A 21,947-nucleotide genomic window follows, 5' to 3' on the forward strand; every position below is an offset into this window, starting at 1 on the left:
AGGGTGGCCATCTTGGCCTGGCCCAGCAGGAAGTTGGCCAGGCTGACCGTGGCCCGCTCGGCCGCCCGGTATGGAAAGGAGTGGACGTAAGCGTCTTCGGAGAGGTCTCGGCCCAGTACCCGAAGCAGTGCGCCCAGGGCGGCAAAGAGAGGCTGCAGCCGGGGGCAGTCGAGGAAGGCGTGGAAAATGTCCTCGTCCAGCACCCCCGGGCAGAAGGGGCAGGCCGCCGAGGCCGCTGGGTCCAAGTGACGCACAAAGGTGCCGGTGGCCAGGATGCCGTGCACGAGCCGCCACTGCAGGTCGCCGGTCTTCTTGGCGATGGGCGCCTTATACAGCGTGCGCCACGCCGGGGTCCCGGGCCGCGCCAGGCGCCGCCGCCACGCGGTGTCCGGGCGGCCGGCGAGCACCTGGGCGTGCCGGGTGCGCACCACCCACATGTAGAGGCCCTTGCGGGGCAGGGTGCCAAAAGGGCAGCCCGTATTGCTGCTGGGGGGCACCGGGAGCCTGAGCAGCGTGTTGGGCCGCTCGGCCAGCTCGCCGGGTACCGCTGGGATGACGGGTAGCGGTGGGAAGGCGTCTTCTGCGGCGTCTGCGGTGGGGAGGGGCCGGCGAGTCTGGAGATGGGCTTCCAGGGCGGTCGCTGCCTCCGTCGGGAGGGCGGCCCTAACGGCCCGCAGAAGCCGCCCCGCGGTGCGGACGGAGCGCATCGCCAGCCGGGCAGCCAGGGCCTCGGGTGACAGCCAGTCCGACCGAGCGGGGTCCAGGAGGTGCTCCAGGCGGGTGGAGCGCGCCTCGACGAGAGCTGCCGTGAGGCTGGCGGAGGCCAGGCTCGGCACGACACGGTGCAGGGCCGGGTTGTGGACCAAGGGCTCTCGAAGGAGCTGCGGGAACCGCAGGTGCCTGGCCTGGGGACAGAGATGGAAGGCCGCCCGCCAGGCCCGCACCACGCTGCGGTAGAACGGGGGAAGGACCGCCCCGTTCAGGAAGGTGAGGTCCAGTTGAAACAGCTCCCGGTCAAAGCCGAGGCCCCCCACTCGCCGCAGGAATCGGCACGCCAGCTGTCGCCACGGGAGGTGGCCTTCGGTGTACAGGAGCCGCTGGAGGGCCTGCAGCCGATAGGCGGCCACCCTGCTGGCCAGATCGATCAGGCCCTGGCCCCCCTCGCCGGTGGGCAGGTAGAGGGCAGCTCGTGGGAGCCAGTGGCGTCCGTCCCACAGGAAATCGACCAGGAGCCGCTGCAGTCGCTCCAGTAGCTCCGGCGGAGGGTCCAGCACCGCGCAGCGGTGCCACAGGGTGGCCGCCGCCAGGTTATTGATGACGAGGACGCGCCCCCGGTAGGAAAGGCTGGGCAGGCGCCAGCGCCACCGCTGCAGGCGGGCCTCCACTCCCTCCTCGAGGCCGTCCCAGTTGCGCGCCATGAAGGTCGTCGGCCCCAGGAACACGCCCAAGACCTTGAGGCCCTCGCGGCGCCAGGCGAGGCCCCCCGGCAAGTCCGGCGGAGGCCTGCCAGTCCATGCGCCAAGCAGCAGAGTGTCACTCTTGCCCCAGTTGATGCGGGCGGAGGAGGCGCGCTCGTAGGCCCGCTGGCAATCTGCCAGAGCCCGCACGTCTTCCCGGGTGGCGAGGAAGACGGTGACGTCGTCCGCATAGGCCGACAGCCGGAGACGAGGGCCAGCGGACGGGCCCGTGGCCGATGGCAGGGCCACCCCACTCAGGCGGCGGCGCAGCGCGTGTAACAGCGGCTCGATGGCCAGGGCGTAGAGCATGCCCGACAGCGGACAGCCCTGGCGAATGCCCCTGCGCGCGGGGAACGGAGCGCAAAGCACCCCGTTCACCTTGAGCAGGCTGGAAATGTCCCGGTACAAGACCCGGAGGGCCCCGGTGAAGAGGGGCCCAAAGCCAAAGGCCTCCAGCGTGCGGAAGAGGTAGGCGTGGCCCACGCGGTCAAAGGCCTTCTCCTGGTCGAGAGAGAGGAGGCCGACGTCGAGGCCAAAGAGCTCGCTAGCCGTGAGCAGGTCCCGCAGCAGGAACAGGTTGTCTTGTATGGTCCTGCCCGGCACGCAGTAGCTCTGCTCGGGCCCGGTGAGAGAGGCCATGACCGCGCGGAGGCGGGTGGCCAGCGCTTTGGCCAGAATCTTGTAGTCCGCGCACAGCAGGGAGACCGGCCGCCAGTTCTTCATGTAGCCCAGGTCTCCCTTCTTGGGCAGCAGGGTCAGCACCGCTCGGCGGCAGCTGATCGGCAAGACCTTGTCGGCGAGGCTCTCCTGGAAAACGCGCAGGAGGCTGGGGCCGAGGAGAGGCCAGAAGGTCTTGTAGAACTCGGCAGGCAGCCCGTCGAGGCCCGGGGCTTTGCCGGAGGCGAGGCCGGCCGTGGCGGCCGCCAGCTCTTCCAGGGACAAGTCCCGCTCCAGCTCGCCGGCCTCCAGGGCATCGAGACGCGGTAGGCCCTCGTGGAGTTCCCGCGTGGCCTCGGGGCACGACGGCTCGGCCGCGAACAGGTCGCGATAGAAGGCGACGGCACGTTCGCGGACTTCGCCCGGCTCTGTAATGACCCGGCCCTCAGGAGTCTTGAGATGGTCCAAGACTTTGCTCGCTGCCCGCCGCCGCTCCAGGTCGAAAAAGAAGCGGGTCGGGGCGTCGGTTTCCACCAGCTCCTGGCAGCGGGCGCGGATCCTCGCGCCGCGGGCCGTGCTCTCCGCCAAGTCGCGCAGGCATTTCCTGCGGAGCCGGAGGCTCTCGCTCAGTGCCGCGTCGCTGCCGGCGGCCAGCAGAGCAGCCTCGAGCTCCGCCACGTCCTCCTCCAACTCCCGGATACGGCGGCGCGTCTCGTTCGCGGCCAGCTGGGTGTACTGCTGGCAGAAGGCTCGGGTCTGGACCTTGCCCACGTCCCACCACAGCTTCCAGGAGGAGTGGCTCGGTCTCGCAGCCTCCCACCTCCGCCAAAAGTGGGCAAAGCAGTCCCGGAAATAAGAGTCCTGGAGCAGACTAATGTTCAAACACCAATACGGTGCCCGTGCACAGGCTCTCCCCGGCAGGCTCAGTTCGCTGAAGGCCAGGCCATGATCTGATAGACCCGAGGGAGCGATGCGGCTGCTGCGCAGGAGTGGCAGGTGGTGCCTGGTGATATAAAGGCGGTCGAGGCGAGCCATGGTGAGACCGCCGGCGCTCGTCTTGGCCCAGGTGTACTGGCGCGCATCGGGATGCAGGGCTCGCCAGACGTCCACGAGGTCTGCCCCCTCCAGGGCAGCTTGCAGCTTGCGAGCGGAGGGCAGGTGGGGCTCAGGCCCTGTGCGGTCGAGGCGCGGGGCAGTGGTGCAATTGAAATCGCCCCCGAGGAGGAGCAGGTCATCATCCTCGCTAGCGTCGCGCAGGAGGGCAGCCAAGCTCTCAAAGAAAGCGACCCTCTCCTGGCCATCGGAGGGCGCGTAGATGTTGACGAGCAGCAGACGGTGTTGCGCGAGGGTGACGCGGACGGTCAGCAGGCGGCCGGGGACGACCTCCCGCGGCACCGCCGCGTCAAGCTGCAGCTGCGGCGATAAGAGTGTCGCGACCCCCGCGCGGAGGCTGGTGCCGTGGCTCAGGAACACCTGTCCTCGCCAGGCAGCCCGCCAGGCCGCCTGGTTGAACCTGTCAGAGTGGGTCTCTTGTAGGAAGGCGATGGCCAGCCTCTTCTGTCGCAGGAGCTCCAGGACGGCCTCGCGCTTCACCGCGTCTCGACAGCCGTTGACGTTGAAAGTGCCAATGGTTGTGGCTGCCATGGGGGTGGGTGTGGGAGAGGAGGAGCAAAGCAGAGTGCGGGTGGAAGAGCGAGCACCCAAGAGCAGAGCAAGGCAATACAGACAGGTCAGGGAAGGCCTACCGTGCCCTACTCTAGTCGAGGGACCCGCCCAGGCCCCACTCCACTCTCACCCTCTGGGCAAGCTTGTCCAGACGGTAGGCCATCTGACGTGTGCCCCGATCTTGCTTCATGAGCTTGACTGCCGCCCTGGCAGCCTTGACAAACACTTTGGGGTCCGCACACCACTGGGTGATGTGCCCCGCTACATTTTTCTGCCCCTTGGTTAGCTTCAGCAAGGACAGGAGTCCCCCATAGTCAGGAGAGACCCAGGGGGGCTCCGCCAGCTTGGGGTGGATGTTGCCTACTGAAGAGCGGCGAGGCCACACCCCCGGCGGGAGCTCGCCCGCAACTGCAGCGTCGACCCCCTCGATGTCCAGGCACATCAGCCGCCTCTCGTCGTCCGAGTCGAGGACCGGCTCCGCGAGGACATTCCCTATCTTCTTGGGGGGGGAGGGGCCATCCCGCTCACGACGTCTCTTGCGAGACTCCGAGAGCTGGATCTCCATCTCGCTAACGTCCCCATCTGCTCCGGTAGGCTGGGGCGTGACCAAAGGGGCAGCGGGCTCTCCCGCCACCCCCGGGGCCAGGCCACCGGAAGAGAGACATTCGCCACTATCCCTGCTGCCGCCTGACTCCGGAGGCCGGGGGACAGGCGAGGGGAGGAGGACCCCTGAAGGCCCCTCCCCCCCACCCGCTAAGTCTGCCTCGTCGGTGGCTACATCCGACGGGGCGGGTGGTGTGGCAGCCGGAACGGGGTCCGGCTCTGTAGTGGGGGGGTCCTCGGCACTGGCCGAGGAGGGGTCTGTCAGGGATGGGGTGTCCTGAGAGGCCCCCCTCATCTCCCTCTCTTTTTCGGGTGGTAGGGAGGACGCCCGAGCCCCATCATCCGATGAGGCTCCAGCACCGCAGTCCCCGGCCACCCCAGCCACTTCGGCCGGGGCAGGCAGGGGGCAAGGGGAGGCGTCCGCCTCTCCACCCGGTGGGGCTGCCGCACCGAGGGCAGGGGGCGCCACAGACGGGGGAGGGGGCGGCGGGGCCATGGTAGCAGCACCAGCCCCTCGGCTGGACGATGGCTTCCCGCTGGAGACCCCGGTCCCCTGAGATGGAACGGAGGGGGAAGGAGGTCGGGAGGAAGAGCTCCCAGCCTCCCTGGGCCTGTCGCGTGCCCCAGAGGTCGACGCGCTGTCTTTCGGCGCTGCCGCAGGCGGCGATGGTCCGGCCGCCTTGCCCCGAGGGCACTGCGCGGCCAGGTGGGAGGAGCCCCCGCACTTGAAGCACGTGGTCTCTCCCACAGACAGATAGATAATAAACCGCCGCCCCTCGAGCGTGAGGCTCAGGGAGCGAGGCAGCGACTGGGGGCCCTCCTTGAGGAGCATGAAGACCTGCCTCCGAAAGGACAGGACGTGCTTGCCCTGAGGGTTCTTGTTTCCCATCGGCAGGCGGCGAAAAGGACTCGCAGCAACCCCATAGGCCTCGAGTCCCCTGGCCAGCTCCCGATTGGAAACGTGCGGTGGGACGTTGGAAATCACCACCCTCACTGCCTGAGTCTCTAGGGGCGTGACAGGGTAGTGGATGCCCGCAATGTCCAGGCCCTCCGCGCACACCCTGTCAACCAGGGCGGGCTTGCTCAAATAGATCATCGGGACCGTGTTCACGCGCCCCGCGTAGCGGATGGTACGCCATCCCAGGAGGGCGGCCAGAGCCTCCACGCAAGCCTCGAGCCCCACATGGAGAGGGGCATGAACCCTCAGGCCATGAGACAGTGGGAGGTCCTGAGAGACATCCTCATGCCAGCTGCCAGGCGTAGGAGCCGCCATTCCTCGCCAGGACAGGGTTAAACTGCGAAGCGCAGAAAAAAAAAAAAAAAAAAAAAAAAAAAAAAAAAAAAAAAAAAAAAAAAAAAAAGCCTCAGGCTGACACGGGGGACTGGGACTGGGAGGGGGCTGAAAACGCCCCCAAATCGGCCTGAGGGGGGGCAGAGCAACCCCGCAGGGGCTCAGGGCAAGCCCCAAGGCAGGGGCAGATGGCAGGGACCAAGGGAAGGGGCCCTGGGGGAGGGAGGCAGCAGAAATCAAAGGGACAACTCAGGCGCGGGTGGGGGAGGGGCAGAGGCAAACGAGGCTGCCAGAGCCCAGGGGAAAAAGGCTCAGAAAGTGGGGGGAAGGGGCAGGGAGGGGGTCCCCAGGGACAGGGTGGGGAGAGGCAAGGGGTTTTTCGGGGGGGGAAGGGAAAAGGGGGGCAGGGAGTGCGAGGCAACGAGCTGAAAGCACCTGAGCTGGAGGAGCTTAGAAGGGCTTCAGCTGTCGGCGGCCATCTTGAAAGAAAGAAAGACTTTTGACTTTTAAGAGACCTTTATTCCCCGGAGGGTGATGACTCGGAGCCAGTCAAAAGCATGTACAAGGACGCCCGAAGCTCTGGGCCTCATGGACAAGGCCTGGGCTCGTGGCCTGCAAGGCCTGCCCGTACACGCTAGACAAAAAAACACAACCAACACAACAAACATAAGGACTATTTACAGTATTTACAGTTCTGCCAGCAGGGACACCCATGGAGGCCTCCGGGGTCGACCCGCACGAGCAAAAGTCCAGGGCCTCGGCCCGCTCGACGCGTCTCTGCGGCTTGAGCAGCCGGTGGCATCACAGAGCGAGGATCAGGCGTCCCGCCTCGACCCGGCACAGCACCCCCTCGAGGGCCCAGCGCTCCTCAAAGGCGGGCACCGTCCGCCGGAGGACAGCGTGCTCAAACTCGAGCGAGAGACGGGCCCGCACCAGCAGGCGGAAGAGCTGCAGGGCGTCGACCATCCCAGTGCCGCTGAGCTGGTTTCGCCGGCTCTTCAGGGTGGCCATCTTGGCCTGGCCCAGCAGGAAGTTGGCCAGGCTGACCGTGGCCCGCTCGGCCGCCCGGTATGGAAAGGAGTGGACGTAAGCGTCTTCGGAGAGGTCTCGGCCCAGTACCCGAAGCAGTGCGCCCAGGGCGGCAAAGAGAGGCTGCAGCCGGGGGCAGTCGAGGAAGGCGTGGAAAATGTCCTCGTCCAGCACCCCCGGGCAGAAGGGGCAGGCCGCCGAGGCCGCTGGGTCCAAGTGACGCACAAAGGTGCCGGTGGCCAGGATGCCGTGCACGAGCCGCCACTGCAGGTCGCCGGTCTTCTTGGCGATGGGCGCCTTATACAGCGTGCGCCACGCCGGGGTCCCGGGCCGCGCCAGGCGCCGCCGCCACGCGGTGTCCGGGCGGCCGGCGAGCACCTGGGAAAGAAAGAAAGAAAGAAAGAAAGAAAGAAAGAAAGAAAGAAAGAAAGAAAGAAAGAAAGAAAGAAGGCACTACCAGGCCGATGCGTGGAGTGGATGGAGCAAGCTCCGAGTCCATCTCCCAGTTCCAAAAATCCATTTAATATAAAGTCCTCACATCGAGGACATACCCGATATTAAACTGATAAGAACAGATACTACACGAAAGAAAGAAAGAAAATCTGAAAACACTGAATAAAACCCAGCAAAAAAAAGTTAATTAAAGATCAAAGAACTGTTAAAAGTATAAATTTGCTGCAGGTCAAAATATTTTTTAGAATTTTAAGCAATATCCTTCTCCTCCCCCTCTCCCATTACCTGCAAATTACCTGGGATTAGATGGGAACATTTTTAGACACATCTTTTGGCAGGTCTAAAGCATGCAGCACCCTTGGGAGTTTTGGATGCATAACACAGAAAAATATTTTCAAGGGTCACATTTAGAAAATTGGTAACTTACTTTGGGTTAAAAGACTGCACAATTTTTGCTTACCTGATCTGTTGCTCTAATAGGAAATGGAGGCATATACGAATAGTGGCAATGGTACTGATCCATCATAATACCATTGACCTAATTAGGACTGATAAGACCTAATTGTAGTTGCATTATTGCAGCCCACTGGCTGAAGAAAGAACATGTGCCATTGCATCTAAACTAAACACTTATGCAACAGCTCAGATGATGCAAGATCAGGCTTCAAAGTGGAAGTTGGGCTGTCTATTCCCAGTCCTGAGAGATGCAGGGCATTGCAAAGGTATCTGGTGAATCTCCTGGGATAAGGTTCAAGCCTTGTCACTACAAATCACCCTCTGCCAAGTAATTTGTGCAGCAGCTTATAACAGCAGTTAAACAAAGGAGTCATGGGGCCATCCTCTGGGCTGAAGGAAAGGCAGTTGCTACTGGTGAAAGGAGGCTGGGAGATAAAAGCAAAGCAAACATGCCAAAGTCGATAGGGCAGAGAAAACTCAACCTCTTTCCAGCCCAGGATCTGTGGCAGGAAAAGTCCTACAGTTAGGCAACGGATGGAAAATACCCAAGCAGTTCTACAGGAGCCAGTTGGACTAATACCTATCATTTTGTTACAGCACTGCCCAGAGGTACTCACTTCTCAGCAGCTCTTTGGAAAGAAAAGGCTAAAATTCATGACTTGGATAATATGGATGAGAATGTGGATTTTTTTTAATAGTTTATTTAATAGAACAATTGAACTTTGATTTTCACAGGAAGGCTATACTCAAAATGAAAAGGATGAATGAGTATATAATCACAGTTCAGATTGCTTTCAGGTATGCAACACTTGCCATTAGCTCCATCTGAGAGCAGAATCTCTCCTTAGAAGTATAGGCTGTATCTGTTCCCAGGGGTATAGGATGTTGGTTGCATCTGGGGACAGGATCTGCTCCCAGATATTTAAAATGAAAGATCAGATGCTACATAAAACACCTAAGAAGTCATTTAAAATATGGTTATAGTTTATTGTTCCTGTGACTTTTGGATTGCTCTAGGTATTTTTCCACATTATAAATGAGCATACATTTTCCTGAATATAGACATGTAGAGCCAAATTATGTCTCAAGCTTTGCATCCCCTCACTTCAGAAAATAAAGAATTTGGCTGCATCAGATTCCCTTGTGTAAGCAAAAATGTGGTGTCTCAAAAAACATAACATTCCTGATACCTTTGTTGTTTGTGAACCTCATCTCTTTGTGATACAGACCTCTAGCATATATGTCCTCAATCCCTGACAGGGTGACCTATCCACAATACTATTGGAGAGTTTTGCTGTGGGCTCTGTGTACCATGCCTCACAGTTGGCCAAAAGGACATAAACTAAGTCAGATGTTTTCATGCTTATGATGGTCTCTACAAAAGGTCCAGGCTGAAGTCTCTTATTAGTTACCCAAGCCAGTTAGCAGCATAGACATAACTAAATTATGTTTAATCTATCATACCTGTGATTGCAAAGCAGGCATAGTGATACGTGCACTATAGAAACTACTCTTAAGTTTCATATACATTATAGCATATGTAAGTGAACACTACAAACGTCTTGCTATTGTGGGAATCCAGATAGCGCTTTGACCTGTTAGTAGCTGCAGTGCTCCTGACTTATCAGTATTTACAAGCATAAAAGAGAAGTGGGAGGACACCCAGAACGTGAATATAGCCTTATGTATGTCCCTGATCCAGGGGTGTCAAGTTAGAGGTATTTCAAAGGTTTCGTGAAAACTTCTGAGCTATACAGAGCTCATGAAGAAAGAGCAGGGTTTCTTATCCTAAGATGCTGGTATCTTTAAGCAATTCGGAAGAAGGTTGACTGGATTGAGCAACAAGGGAATGGTGTTAATCAGCTAGGAAGTGTGAGTGAACTGGTTGGGAAGGAGGAGAGGTTGGAAAATAGTAGAGGAAGATAGTAGGATAGCTTTCTCAGATGACTTCTTTCTGAGGCAGGGTTCGTTCTTCAGTGTCTTCTAAAGGGGAGAGATTTTATTTGGCAGATGGTAGCAAAAGGATCAGAGAAGGATAAAATAGTTCCATTCCTACCTTACTCTTATCATAAGATATCCTAATTTTTCATTCTGAAGACAGGAGGGGATGGGAAAGTTAGCCTCAAGGTAGGGTAGATATGCACCTTATAGATTAACTAACTAAGATTATATCTATCACAGAGAGCACAAGTTTTCACACAAGAACTTAAGTTAGCCTTTCTAGTGCCCAGACAACTTTCCTTATTCCTCATCATTTCACTTTTTCCACTTTCCCCTTGCAGGAGAACAGAAGATGAAAAGAATGGAAGGCATCTTGCTGCCTGCAGCTTCACTGCCTACTCCCTGTATCATCCAACATTGCAATTTAGTTATTTGTGATCATACATGCAAGCTTTAACATGCTTGCAATAAGACATTTCAATTGTATAGATACTGGGGAATTGTCCAGCTAGTTCTACTCTTATACCGGTGAATTCAGGATAGAAATTCAAAGTTAAAAACTGAAAAGACAACATAATCAGTTTTGACATCTTGAAAAATTTACAGATCAAAAACCAATTCATGAGAGCTGATTAGCCACCCTCTAGGTGCCAGCATGAACAGTTCTCAGTCTGTTTGGGGATACTCAGCATGCCTCCCAGGGTTCCTCCATGGTGAACATAAAACAACCCTCAATGCTTTGTATCCCCTTTCTGGGGCCTCCCAAGGCACAGAATAAAGGGGTGGAAGGTAGGAAAGAAAACCCTTAGCACTTCCTGAGTACTTGCTCTTTCACCCTTGTTCAACAAAGGTCCCTCCTCTCAGATGATAGCTCTCCTGCCCCTCTGCCCTTGTCTCCATGCAGGGCTTTGTTTCCCTCTGCTGCTGTGGCCATTTCCCTTCCTCTGTCCTGGAGAAAGTTTATATGTCAGCCATGCCCTCCTGCTCAGCTGACTGGTATTTCCCACTTCCTGGGTGCAGATGTGATCAATCTCTTTCTCTCCTCCCTTTGCTGGGTCCTGCAGCCAACTGATTTCAGACTGAGCTTTGAAAGTGTGTGCCCCTAGACCAGGGTCAGGCAATTATTTTGGGCGGAGGGCCGCTTATTGAGTTTTGGCAAGCCATCGAGGGCCACATGACAGGCAGACAGGGGCACATTAATATTAATTTTCTACATTTTTTAGGGGCCCCGTGGTCTGGATGGAATGTCCTGGCAGGCTGCATCCAGCCCAAGGGCTGCATTTTGCCCACCCCTGCCCTAGCCCATAACTTGGCATTTCCCCCCCGGGGTCCTTGCTCCCCCTCTACTGCAAGCTGCTCACCCCCTCCTGTCTAGCTGGGGCTTCCCTTGAGAATAGAGATCCCTTCCACCCTGGTCATGTTAGCAGGGTCTTTCCTTGCAGCAGGTAATCCTCCTCTTCCCTGGGCTACAAAAGTTCATACCTTGAAACGGCCCCGCTGCCTTTCTCTCCCTGGCTCCCTCTTCTCAGTCACAGGGTTAGGTCCCCTATTACACAGCTAAAAAGTTTTTATACATTTTCCAGTAATAACTTTGGAGCTGGTTGGAGCTTTTTAAGGCACCATAGTTAATTTGCACATGTAGCCAGTTTAATTTAATTGTGCAATTAACCAGGTAATTGTGTAATATATGTCACGTGTAGACAGAAACAGAATCTCTGTTCTGCAGGAAAACCTAACTGAAAAAAATCATTCCATGTCAGGGGGAAAACCTGGTCTTTCAAGACTTCAAAAATGTTTGATTTGGAACCATCTAAATTTTTCCTTGATAGCAGTGAAATGTTTAGTTTTCTCTGTAAGGTTGATGTTTTACATTTATATTGATATATAAATACTATAAAATATTATGTATTAAACAGATGTATATTTTATTATAGATGTGAACAGAGACATTTCAGCATTATCAAAATGAAAGGCAGAAACTTTTTTCCATTCAATGTTGTCAAAATTGATATGTTCTGGTAAACATTTAGATTTAAACAACACTTATGGAAAAATGTTCCTTCAAATTGTAATAAATATTAGTTAAGCATGTTGGCATGCTAGGGACACTAGTTTTAAATGTGATGTTATAAATAGCATTACGCAAAGATACATGTTACTTTTCTTCTTCATCTATATTTTTAATTTTCTGCTTTGACCTGTATTTTCAAATGAATACCAGCATTTTATAAAAAATAATTACTTAAATTGCTTTATGTCAAGTAACGAAATATGCATACGAGTAACTATACATATATGCCAGACAGTCATATGATAGTTAATGATTAGAACCAATCATATATATGTTGAAAGTTAGCCTTTGTTCTCAAATGGCAAGCATCCACAAAGAGGCCATGGTTTTTATAAACTTATTCATTAGTCAAAATAGCATGAAACTATCATGAATTCAGCCTATGAATTGTTCAAAAACTGTATATTGGGAACCTGTTTTTATTTTTTTTCTTGACTAAATGACTTAAGCTTACCAAAAATGGGTACAAACTGATTGATGATTGCTTCAGACTAGACATAAGGAAAAATTGATTTACAAGTCGAGTGCCAAGGGTTTGAAACAGGCTCCCCCCAGAGGTGGTACAGTTACACCCCATGGCGATCTTCAAAAAGCAACTTGATGCCCACCTTGCTGGGGTCATCTGACCCCAGCAGTCTTTCCTGCCCTAGTGCAGGGGGGCTAGACCTGATGATCTCTAAGGTCCTTTCCAGCTCCTAACATCTATAAAACTATGAAAAAGAAGCACTGCCTGGAAAACTTGTTTGGGCGTTGACCATTTTGGGTGCAAACAGAAATTATGTTTTTCTTGCTATCATCCCCCTGGAAAGCACTGTACAGCTGTGCCGTGGCAAACATGCTTTTAAAAGTGGCTGATCATGCAACTAATTAATCCTCATCAAATGGTATCAGATGAAGGTGCTCTACTTTAGAGCACCTTAGGGAACTTGTGTTTCCTAGGGTTAATTTGTTGTGTGATTGATGCTGGGCTGATTCAGCCCAGCCTAGCCCCTGGAGCTGTCAGTAGACACGGAGTGGAAAGTGATCTGCAATGAGCTACTGTCTGGGGTTTGCCCAGCCCGAGTTGGGGAGGAGGCGTGGATTGGAACCTTCCTACCTCATGCCCACCCAAGTCGCCTTCCAAGTCAAGCCAGACAAACCCCAGATGGCAGTTTGCTGCTGCTCAGTTCCCCCTTCACTGGGAGGAGGGGCCACTCCTTGGCTGGCGGCTCACCTGTAGGCAGGCTCAATTTATTTTATGTAAAGCGCAGTGAGTTAGAGCAGGGACTTGCATGTCTTTCAGCCTCATTTAGGAAAAGATACACCAGGGGACATATAAGGTTGAGGACATATTCCTTCTCTCTTCCATAAGCAGCAGCATTGTGTTTCCCTTGCAACTCAATAGAGAGTCACAATTATAATGCTGATTGTTTAGAAGACTTCATATTGAATGATCTTTCTTTGCACGTGCACTTTACATGTACAGTCCAAGGGTGTGGTTACCTACTCTGGAGTCATTCACTTGACTAAATCGCCTTGGTGATGGGAGAGTAACAGGACACTGCTAAAGTATCCTAAATAAGTGAATTGCAAGACCTGTGGGAAAATTTCTACCAAGAAATGTCAGGAGCTGAATACATCCTACTATCTTCTTCCCTGGGTTTGAATGCATATAAAAAAAATTCTAGGGGCCAATTTGGTGAGCAAATATTTGAAGCCTCACTCTGATTCAGAAGCCCCCAAGTGCTCTTTGGATTAATCCAATATGTAATAAATATTCTTATTTTAGGATGCATACTCTGGGCTCTATCCTGCACAACTGAAGTTAATGGGAGTGTTTGCTATGACTAATAAAATTTGGATTTGGGCCTCTCATTCCAAATACACGTTTAGTGGAATCTTTGCAGCATTACACTTGACGATCATTTTGCAGGACAAAAAGCAAAAACACAGCAACTGCCCTTTCAAAAAAACAAACAAACACGTTCCATTCTTTTTTCAGCACTGATAGATATAATTTTATCCTAATTTAATTAACATGTTACCTTGGGGCAACCAAGGAGTTCAGGGAAAAAAAGGTAGAAGGAAATTAAAAGGGCAACAGAGCAATCTTACTGAATATTTCACTGAAGGGAAAAATTAGTGGACTTTGACAAATGTTTAACTTCTGATGAGAAACAAAAGAATTCATTCAAGCTGCATAAATATTTTTTTAAATTCCCAAATGATAAGTAAAAATAAATTGTTTTGAGGCAAAAATGAGGACAAGAAACTGCATAAGCATTCAAGAAAGGGCATACCAAAAAAAGTGAAAATGCTACTGCTACTTTTATTTTTCCCATACAAGGGCACTTACACACATGCAGGGAGCCTGCTCCAATGTGCTGGAAATCCAGCACATTGGAGTAGGCTCGATTAATCAAGTCTGCTGCAGCATGTAAAGTAATGCGCTGTGGCAGCCTCGTGTGTCATGTATATCAGCAGCACAGCGTGTCTCCACGCTGAGAAAATGGCAGTGGTGCATTTTGAAATAAAACACATTCAGTGTGCTTTAGTTCAAAGTGCCCCACTGCCATTTTCTCAGTGCTGGGATGGACTCCGCCACTAATACATGTGACCAACAGGCACTTTTAATTAGCATAGCCCACTAATTAAAAGTACCTGGCACTGTATGTAAAAATGTCCTAAAACCCTAAATGATCTACTTTCCTTAGAAAAGAGTACAATGTGATTTCAATAGTGTTGCTGGTAAATAAGTCATCCATTTATCACTACCTCATTATATAATGCGATTTATTTTTGAATAATCCAAAGGCATTAGGCTAGGGACGGAAATTACACATTAACAGGTAAAAGTGACCGGAAATCAGTTCAAATCTGTAACACCACTGAAGTTCAGTGCATATAGACCACCTTCAAAATGCCTAAAACCAGTTTAAGATAAACCTGAATTAATGTCTTAGCAGCAGGGATCCTAGTTTTCTCTGAAAAAAAAGAATCCCCAATTTTTAGCTTAAAAAAAAAAAGTCAAATCCACATTTGTCCATGGTTAAAATGGAACACCACTAAAAATTAGATTTGGGGTTACTTTTTTTAATCTGAAAATTGGGAATTTTTTTTTTAAATTAGAGAAAACCAGTATCCCTGATTATCAGGCTTAACTGATTTAGGTTAAATCAGTTTACTAAACTTCTGTCCCAGATCCCCTCCAGATTCAAGTTGTCAAAGTCCCCTAGAATCCCATGTTTTGCACCTACCCTACAACACTCCCCCTTATGGGGGGAGGGGGGAGGGGAGATGCTAGCTTTAGCCAAAGCTTCTGGCCTGGGCCACTGCAGGTATGTGGCTACATTTCCAGAATCAAAAGTGAATGTCTGTTCACTTGCTTCAGTTCAATCTATGCAGTTTAGAGTAACCTGCGAAGATTGAATGGATCACCCTTGGGCTTTTTGACTGCCTGTACTTAGCCTTAGTGTCTATTTTACTCTGTTGTTGGGCAAGCTTTAGCCCTGAGCAGTGGACTGACTAAATCCCCTGACCTCGGGGCAGTTTCAGATTCTGATCAGGATTTCTAATCCTTGTGGAGTTTGGATTTTTTCTGTCCTAGGGACTTGCTTCTTCCCACTATGAAGCTAAGAAATTCATATGTGGGGCTTGGTCTGATTCCATCATTTATATTCATCTGTTCCATCCATGGGAAAACAGCTCTGGTTCTCAGGCTAGACAGTCACCTAGCTGGGGTTGTTTGACCCCAGCACTCTTTCCTGCCCAGGGAAGGGGGTCGGACTTGATGATCTGCTCAGGTCCCTTCCGACTCTACCAACTATGAAACTATGAAAATGAGTCCAACACTTTCAAACAGATTAGTCAGCACCTTACAAGCTCAGGGAACAGCAGGGACATGTTTTTGAGGGCTGGCTTTATTTAAAAAAAAAAAAATTAAAAATTCCCATCTTAAGGATAGGTATAAAGCTGTCTGTGTCTACTGCTAATGGAGCTGTTTGCATTGCTCACACAGTGGCTGAAGGGCAACCCTGGTAAGTCCAGGTGCTAACCACTTACAGAGAAGCAGACCATCTTGTTTAAGGGGAAGCAGAATTCTCAGAAAGGATATGCAAAATGCAAATACTGTGCAATGAGGAGTTCCCACTAAGCTGGTAGAGGGAGAGGCCAAGTGCTCCACCCCAGGATACACACACCCACTTGGCATTGTGTGTCATTCATATGATGTAAGCATGTCAGAGAAAACAATGCTTCACCAGGTAATGCATTCCTACTGATGTATCTCAACAGCTGCAGCACTGTACCTTTCATTTCACAAGCGCATGCAAAGCTTTATGGGTAATGAATAAAGCAGCTCAAGAGAGTGCTAGGAGAGGGGCTAACATCCTGATGCTTGGAGCTGTGATGTGCTAGGGATGTCCATTCCCCAGGCAGCTATCAGGTGTCTTGCTGTCAACAGCATGAAGTAATCAGATAAGTGTGTTGCTCCTTTTCACAAAACTAGTAATGTGCACTCTGCCATGTCCTCCCTCAGGGCCACCCAATGGAAATCTCTGGTGGTTGGTAGGGTTCCTGCACCAGAGTAACAAACCAGTCCTTCAACAGTTACAAGAAGAAATGCTGCAAATAGATAAATATGCAGAAACAACTCTTAAATGCCAAGTTGCCCTCCTCCCACCAATGCAATACCTGTAGCTGACAAAACATAACACACCCCCTCACTCAAAGATATTGTCTCATACATCAAGATTTCTTTGTTATCAAGCAGATCTGGTTTGAAGACTTTCAGTGTAATGGTTACAACTGCTACGGGCTGACAGAAATTGTTTCCAGTAACCCTGCTCTCCACAGTAACTGAACTAAGCTGTATTATATCAAGTGTTTAATATCATTCAGTAGTTGTGTCTCTAGCTTCTTGCCTTGTATCTCCAGCCGCTAGCCTGTTGACACAAGTGCCCAGATTCATATCCATGATTACATTGTGAAAACTTGGCCCTTCATTTATGGCATTAATGCTATTAAACTTTTACTAAGATTGCCAATGCCAGTAGATGTCACTTATATTTCAATTTCATAGCTTTATATTTGAGTTACAGCTTATTATATTTTTCACTAACTTGTTTTTTGAATGAAAAATGTATTTTTTAATTTTTATTCCCTTTAAGCTGAAAATACATATATTTTTCATGGAAAAAATTATTGTTTCTCAACTGTCTCCAATTCAGGCCATTTTAGGTACCCTGTTTATGACAGCAGCTTCTTTATTCCTATATTTTGTGATCATAATTAAGGAGGTATAAATTACTCATGCTATTTAAGATACCTACAGTGAAATGCAGTTTTTTAAATATTTTAGGTAAACTGTAAATTATTAAAACTATGAATATATTTAAACAAATACATAGTAAACTAGAAACAAAAATGTTAATTTTTTAAGTATATGTTTTAGGGCTCTGCCCTGAACTTTTAATGTTCTGTGAAAGTAACGTTTAAAAAAAATCTGCCAATTGCTGCAAGTTGTTAGAACAGAAGAGCTTATATCAAGTTCTGCTCTATGATTTTATTACCTCTCAGAGGGCCTTATTATGATATCCATTTTTAAACAGAAAGCCTCACAAATCTAATCTATTTATCTGCCTACATTCTTATGCATCTTCCATCACCATGGTATCATAGCACCCTAACAAAAATCAGTGGAATCTTCTACTTTAAAAAGGGATAGTATGACATGGCCAGTGTGTGGAATTAGCTGTGGGAAGGATGATCAGATCCATGCTTCTGGCAAATTTACAGCTACATGCTCCCTTTCATCATTAAAACAGTGGAAAAAATAGCTTTGACATTATTATAGAACTGAATGGTTAATACATATCAATCCATTCAGTCAGGAGGGAGGGAAGTCATAATAACTAAATACAGTATAACTAACACCACTGAAGATATTAATATATGATAGATACTGAATTAGAAAAGAGAACATTGTTCTACTACAAAACTAAATCTGTATGGCATAAGGAAATTCACACCATGCTCTTCTGAACCCCACTGTAGTTTAACACACATCCCACTCATGCAGTGGGTGTGTCTATACCTGTATTAGATCTGGGAGAAGTTTACTCATGAGTAAATGACTTGCAAGTAAATATTCCCAGGTGGGTGTCTACATGTGCGGTAAAATGGGAGCAGATTTGCTGCTAATGGCAGCAAACTGCTTCTGCTTCCTGAGGCCCTGTAATGGGTTCCTACTGCCACCAGGGGGAGCTCTAGCTCACAGGCTGGCAGGATGCTAGGTCAGGACTGGTAGGGAGCACAGTCCCCTGGCCGGGGCTGGGACATTGCTCCCTGGCTCCAGGGGCTGCCTGCTGCTGGGCAGCAGGAAGCTCCTGATGCTGCCTCCCTGATCAGGGGCAGGGGACTTGGAAAGAGCTTCAGGGGAGGGGCAGGTCCCAGCCCCCTGTCCTGATATGCTGGGGACTCGCTTTTAGCTACCCCACTGGTGGACTGAGGAAGGGCGCTGGGACCCTCCCAGCCCTCCCAGGGCATGAGGCTGGGACCTGCCCCTGATCAGGGCAGTTCCCAGCCCCCACTCCATGGTCGCAGGGCAGGGACTGGAAAGCCTATTCCTTGCCCAGCTTTGTGGTGCTGGAGCTGGGTGGGGAACAGACTGGAGAGCTTGTTCCCTGCCCAGCTCTGTGATTTCACATTCCCTGATTAGAGACCTCCATGATCATAGGGCTTGGGCTGGGAGATCCTTATCTCTCAGCACCAGCTCCACAGTTCACAGTCCGCGGTCCATGGTCGCAAAGCTGGCATTGGGAGAGAAGAATCTTCCAGCCCAAGCCCTGTGACTGCAGAGCTTGGGCTCTGGTGGCAGAGCGTGCCCCGGCAGCAGATAGCTCCCAGGGGTAAGGAGTAATCTCCCCCACCGTGCTGGCCAGCTGACCAGGAGCATATTTGTCTACATGAGTGCTACTCTCCAGTAACTAATTGTAAATAAATTTGTTACTTGCATTTGCAGGTAGCAAATTTACTTGTGATTAGAGTAGTTTGCTGTGCAATTAGCATGTGCACATGTAGATATGCACTCTTACTATAAACTTCTCTACTGAACACTAAAGCGTTTTGTGTAGACGTACCTACTGTTATGTTTGTCCAAGGCATTCATAAATATTAGAGGTGTGCAAAGCAGGCAGTATTCAATTTGGGGGACAATTTCGGCCCAATTTGGGGGACAGTGATTCAATTAGCTGATTCAGATCACTGTCCCAATTCAATTTGGCCGAATCTGAAGATTCGATTCTGATTAGGATAATCAGAGATTTGACCATAGACACAGCTTTATATGTTTTTTCTACATACCTTGAGATACCAGGCACGGCTTGTGAATACTGAGATGGTAGGGAGGATGGAGTGTCCCACGAGAGCACAGGGGGGGTTCCCCCAGGTGCTCATCAGCAGACCCCCCCCCTACACCCCTCCAGCTTAGCAGTCAGCTGCCGGGGGACCCTGGGTGACACCCCAGACCCAGGAGGCACCAGTCGCTGAGCTGGGGGGTGAAGGAAGGGTCCCCCATGCGCTCTGCAGTGGTCCTGTAAGTGGACCAGAAGTACTTTTGGTCCACTTCTGGGTCTGCCACCAAGAGCTCAGGGGACACCCCCCCCCCATGCTCCTGTGGGATGCTCCATCCACCCCACCATCTCAGTATTCACAAGCTGTGCCTAGACTTTGAGGTATGTAGAAAAAACCATGTAAAGCTGTGTCTATGGCCAAATCGTCGAACCTCTCCAAATAGATTTGGAAGCTTCCAATTTGATTTGGAGAGATTAATGGGTGTCCTGATTCAATTCGGATTCAGAGATTCATCTGTCAAATCAGGCCAAATCTCCTCCAAATCGAATCAGCGACCGAAGCTTCACACACCCCTAAGAAATGTGACTTCAGAAATAATTGACAGAGGCTGCTGCTGGACTGGTGGGCATAGAATATATTGTAAACAAAGTAAAAAAAAAGACATGCATGAGTTGATTCAACAGAAATTAACTTTAGATTCACATGTGCAGGTTTGACACATTCACATATTCATATTCAACATGTGCAGATAGCCTTTATGTGCTTAGATATCCACATCAACTTTGATATTTTGCCACACAGAAGGGTACATCTCTCTTGACACTAGGTTAATGTTGCTTGACTAGCATTAGTTTGCTCTCTAGTGTTGAGGGTAAAATATGTAAAATATACTACCTCTAAGCTGAGAAACCCCTTCTATAGGGAGGAAGTGAATGATTGAACTTTCCAGGAAGCAGCCAGCCCTCCCAGCATGTTCTCTGAGCTAGACAGATTTCCATTATCAGCAGCATTAGATCCAACCAACGCAAGGAGGGTGGAGATGTAACATATGCACAAGGGCAACAAGTGGAAGAGTAGATATCAGTTTGGGTCTGCTCATAAAAGTTCAGTTGTTTTGTTACCAAGTAACAATACTCTCCTCATACAATTAACGACACTGCTGTAGCTCCATTGTTGAAGCAGTACAGGTGAACACACCTTTTTCCATGGTTTACCATGTAGGACATCTTTTATCATGGCAACAACCAGTCTTACTCTGATGTTTCTTAGGCTACAAATAGATGTTACCAAAAGAAGTGGATCAGCTGTGCAGGGATATATCCCAACACAGATAAACCACTTCACTGGGCAAAACACATCTTCCAATGTCCTCTCCACTAAGCTTATGGTACAACAGGAAACATGTTTTGCACTTCCAGAGATGCAACCTGGAGATGCTGGGGACACGCATCTGGAAGCAAGGAAAGCCAGATCACTCTAGTGGGTATGTGGTCCTGGCGCTGGGGCCACCATCAGTTGATTGCCAGTCTCAACTGGGACTGCACCGGAGCAAGTTCAACACTCAGATACAGTCCTGAGGCTGGAGCCACCAATCACCTGCTGGGACTGCATCAGAGTGTCCTGGCTTTCCCTGCTTCCAGAGATGTACCTCAAAGATTTCTAGGGCACATCTCTAGAAGCAGGGAAAGTCAGTTTCCCCACATGGAGAGACATGCAGCCAGCAATCTCCAGGATGATTCTTTGGAAGCCAGGAAATCCAGACAGGTACTCCCTGGGCTTGAGAGGCCTGATCTGGCATAGGAATTCCCAGGCTGTGCAGGACCAGGCCCCTCAAGCCCAGAGAGCATCTGCCCAGGGCAAGTGTGCTGACTCCAGGCTGCCTGCACTCTCCTGCCATAAAGCAAATGAATATCCACCACAATAGAGAAGCCACCTTATAATGTGACAAAAGATCTACTTACTGTCACTCTGTGCTGCCATAAAAAATATGTGATGATGCAAAAGAAACAAAAACAATGCCTATTTCTACATTCACTGAAGCTTAAATGATTACAATTTCAGGTAACCACTGTGGTAAAAAAAGGATCTTTAAGAACTGCATTGAGAGGGGTAACATAAACCTGGAGAAGAAGTGACTTTATAGGAAGAGTTTCACAATTGAATGTCCCAAGATCTGCAGAAGTCTTGGGCTATGCAGGATTTCCAAATTGATTTGTCTCTTATGTAGGAAAATTCACACAACACAGACCTTGCAATGTTTCCTCCATCACCCTAGGTTTAAACATACAGGTAAACAGACCAAGCTAAGCTGCCTACAATACTGGCCAGATCCTCAGGTGATGTAAATTGCCATCATGCCTTTGAAGTCAATAGTGTACACCAGCTTAAGACCTGATTCATTACATTTATTTCACTTACAAGAAAATGCAAGGCATATATGCTTTCAGCTATTATACCAACATGTACAGACATTGTCCAATATTCTATGGAAAGTGCAGTGGCTACTCTTACAGTAGAGTAATTCAACCCTCTTTGTAGTTTGCTCCCTTAGAAAATACTGACCTGAATTAAAACATACCTCATTTTAGCATAGAAAAGTTACATCTCATAAAAGAATATCTGACTTTATAAACCTACTCAAAGCCTTTTACTGAAGAGGGAATTCTTGGTTGCTGTGAAATTGATAGAATTAATGAATATATTCCTGTTATATTATGACATCTCATTTTTCTCTCTCATAAATACTTGTCAGGTTTATGATTTTCTACTCATTGGCCAGGAATTGTGTTGCACAAGCTCAGATTGTGGGTGCTCATACCAAGTTTAATTTCACTCACAAGCAGAGTTGACAAAAGATCACAGCCACTAAGCCCTGGAATTACCCTAGATATTGCCCTCTGTGCTCTGCAAATGAAATCCTACAGAAGACCCTTTGGAAAAGAAGAACATGATGGTTAACACTCAGAAATCCATTTTGCACAGGGCAGCGTTA

At 50.1% G+C, this 21,947-nt stretch overlaps 1 pseudogene; it reads right to left on the bottom strand.

Annotated features, from left to right (window-relative positions):
• Positions 1-7,145: 7,145 nt before the first annotated feature.
• Positions 7,146-7,303, bottom strand: LOC132248971 (U2 spliceosomal RNA; annotated as a pseudogene).
• Positions 7,304-21,947: the final 14,644 nt, after the last annotated feature.

This window comes from Alligator mississippiensis, chromosome 2 (assembly GCF_030867095.1).
Source record: "Alligator mississippiensis isolate rAllMis1 chromosome 2, rAllMis1, whole genome shotgun sequence".
NCBI lineage: Eukaryota > Metazoa > Chordata > Crocodylia > Alligatoridae > Alligator > Alligator mississippiensis.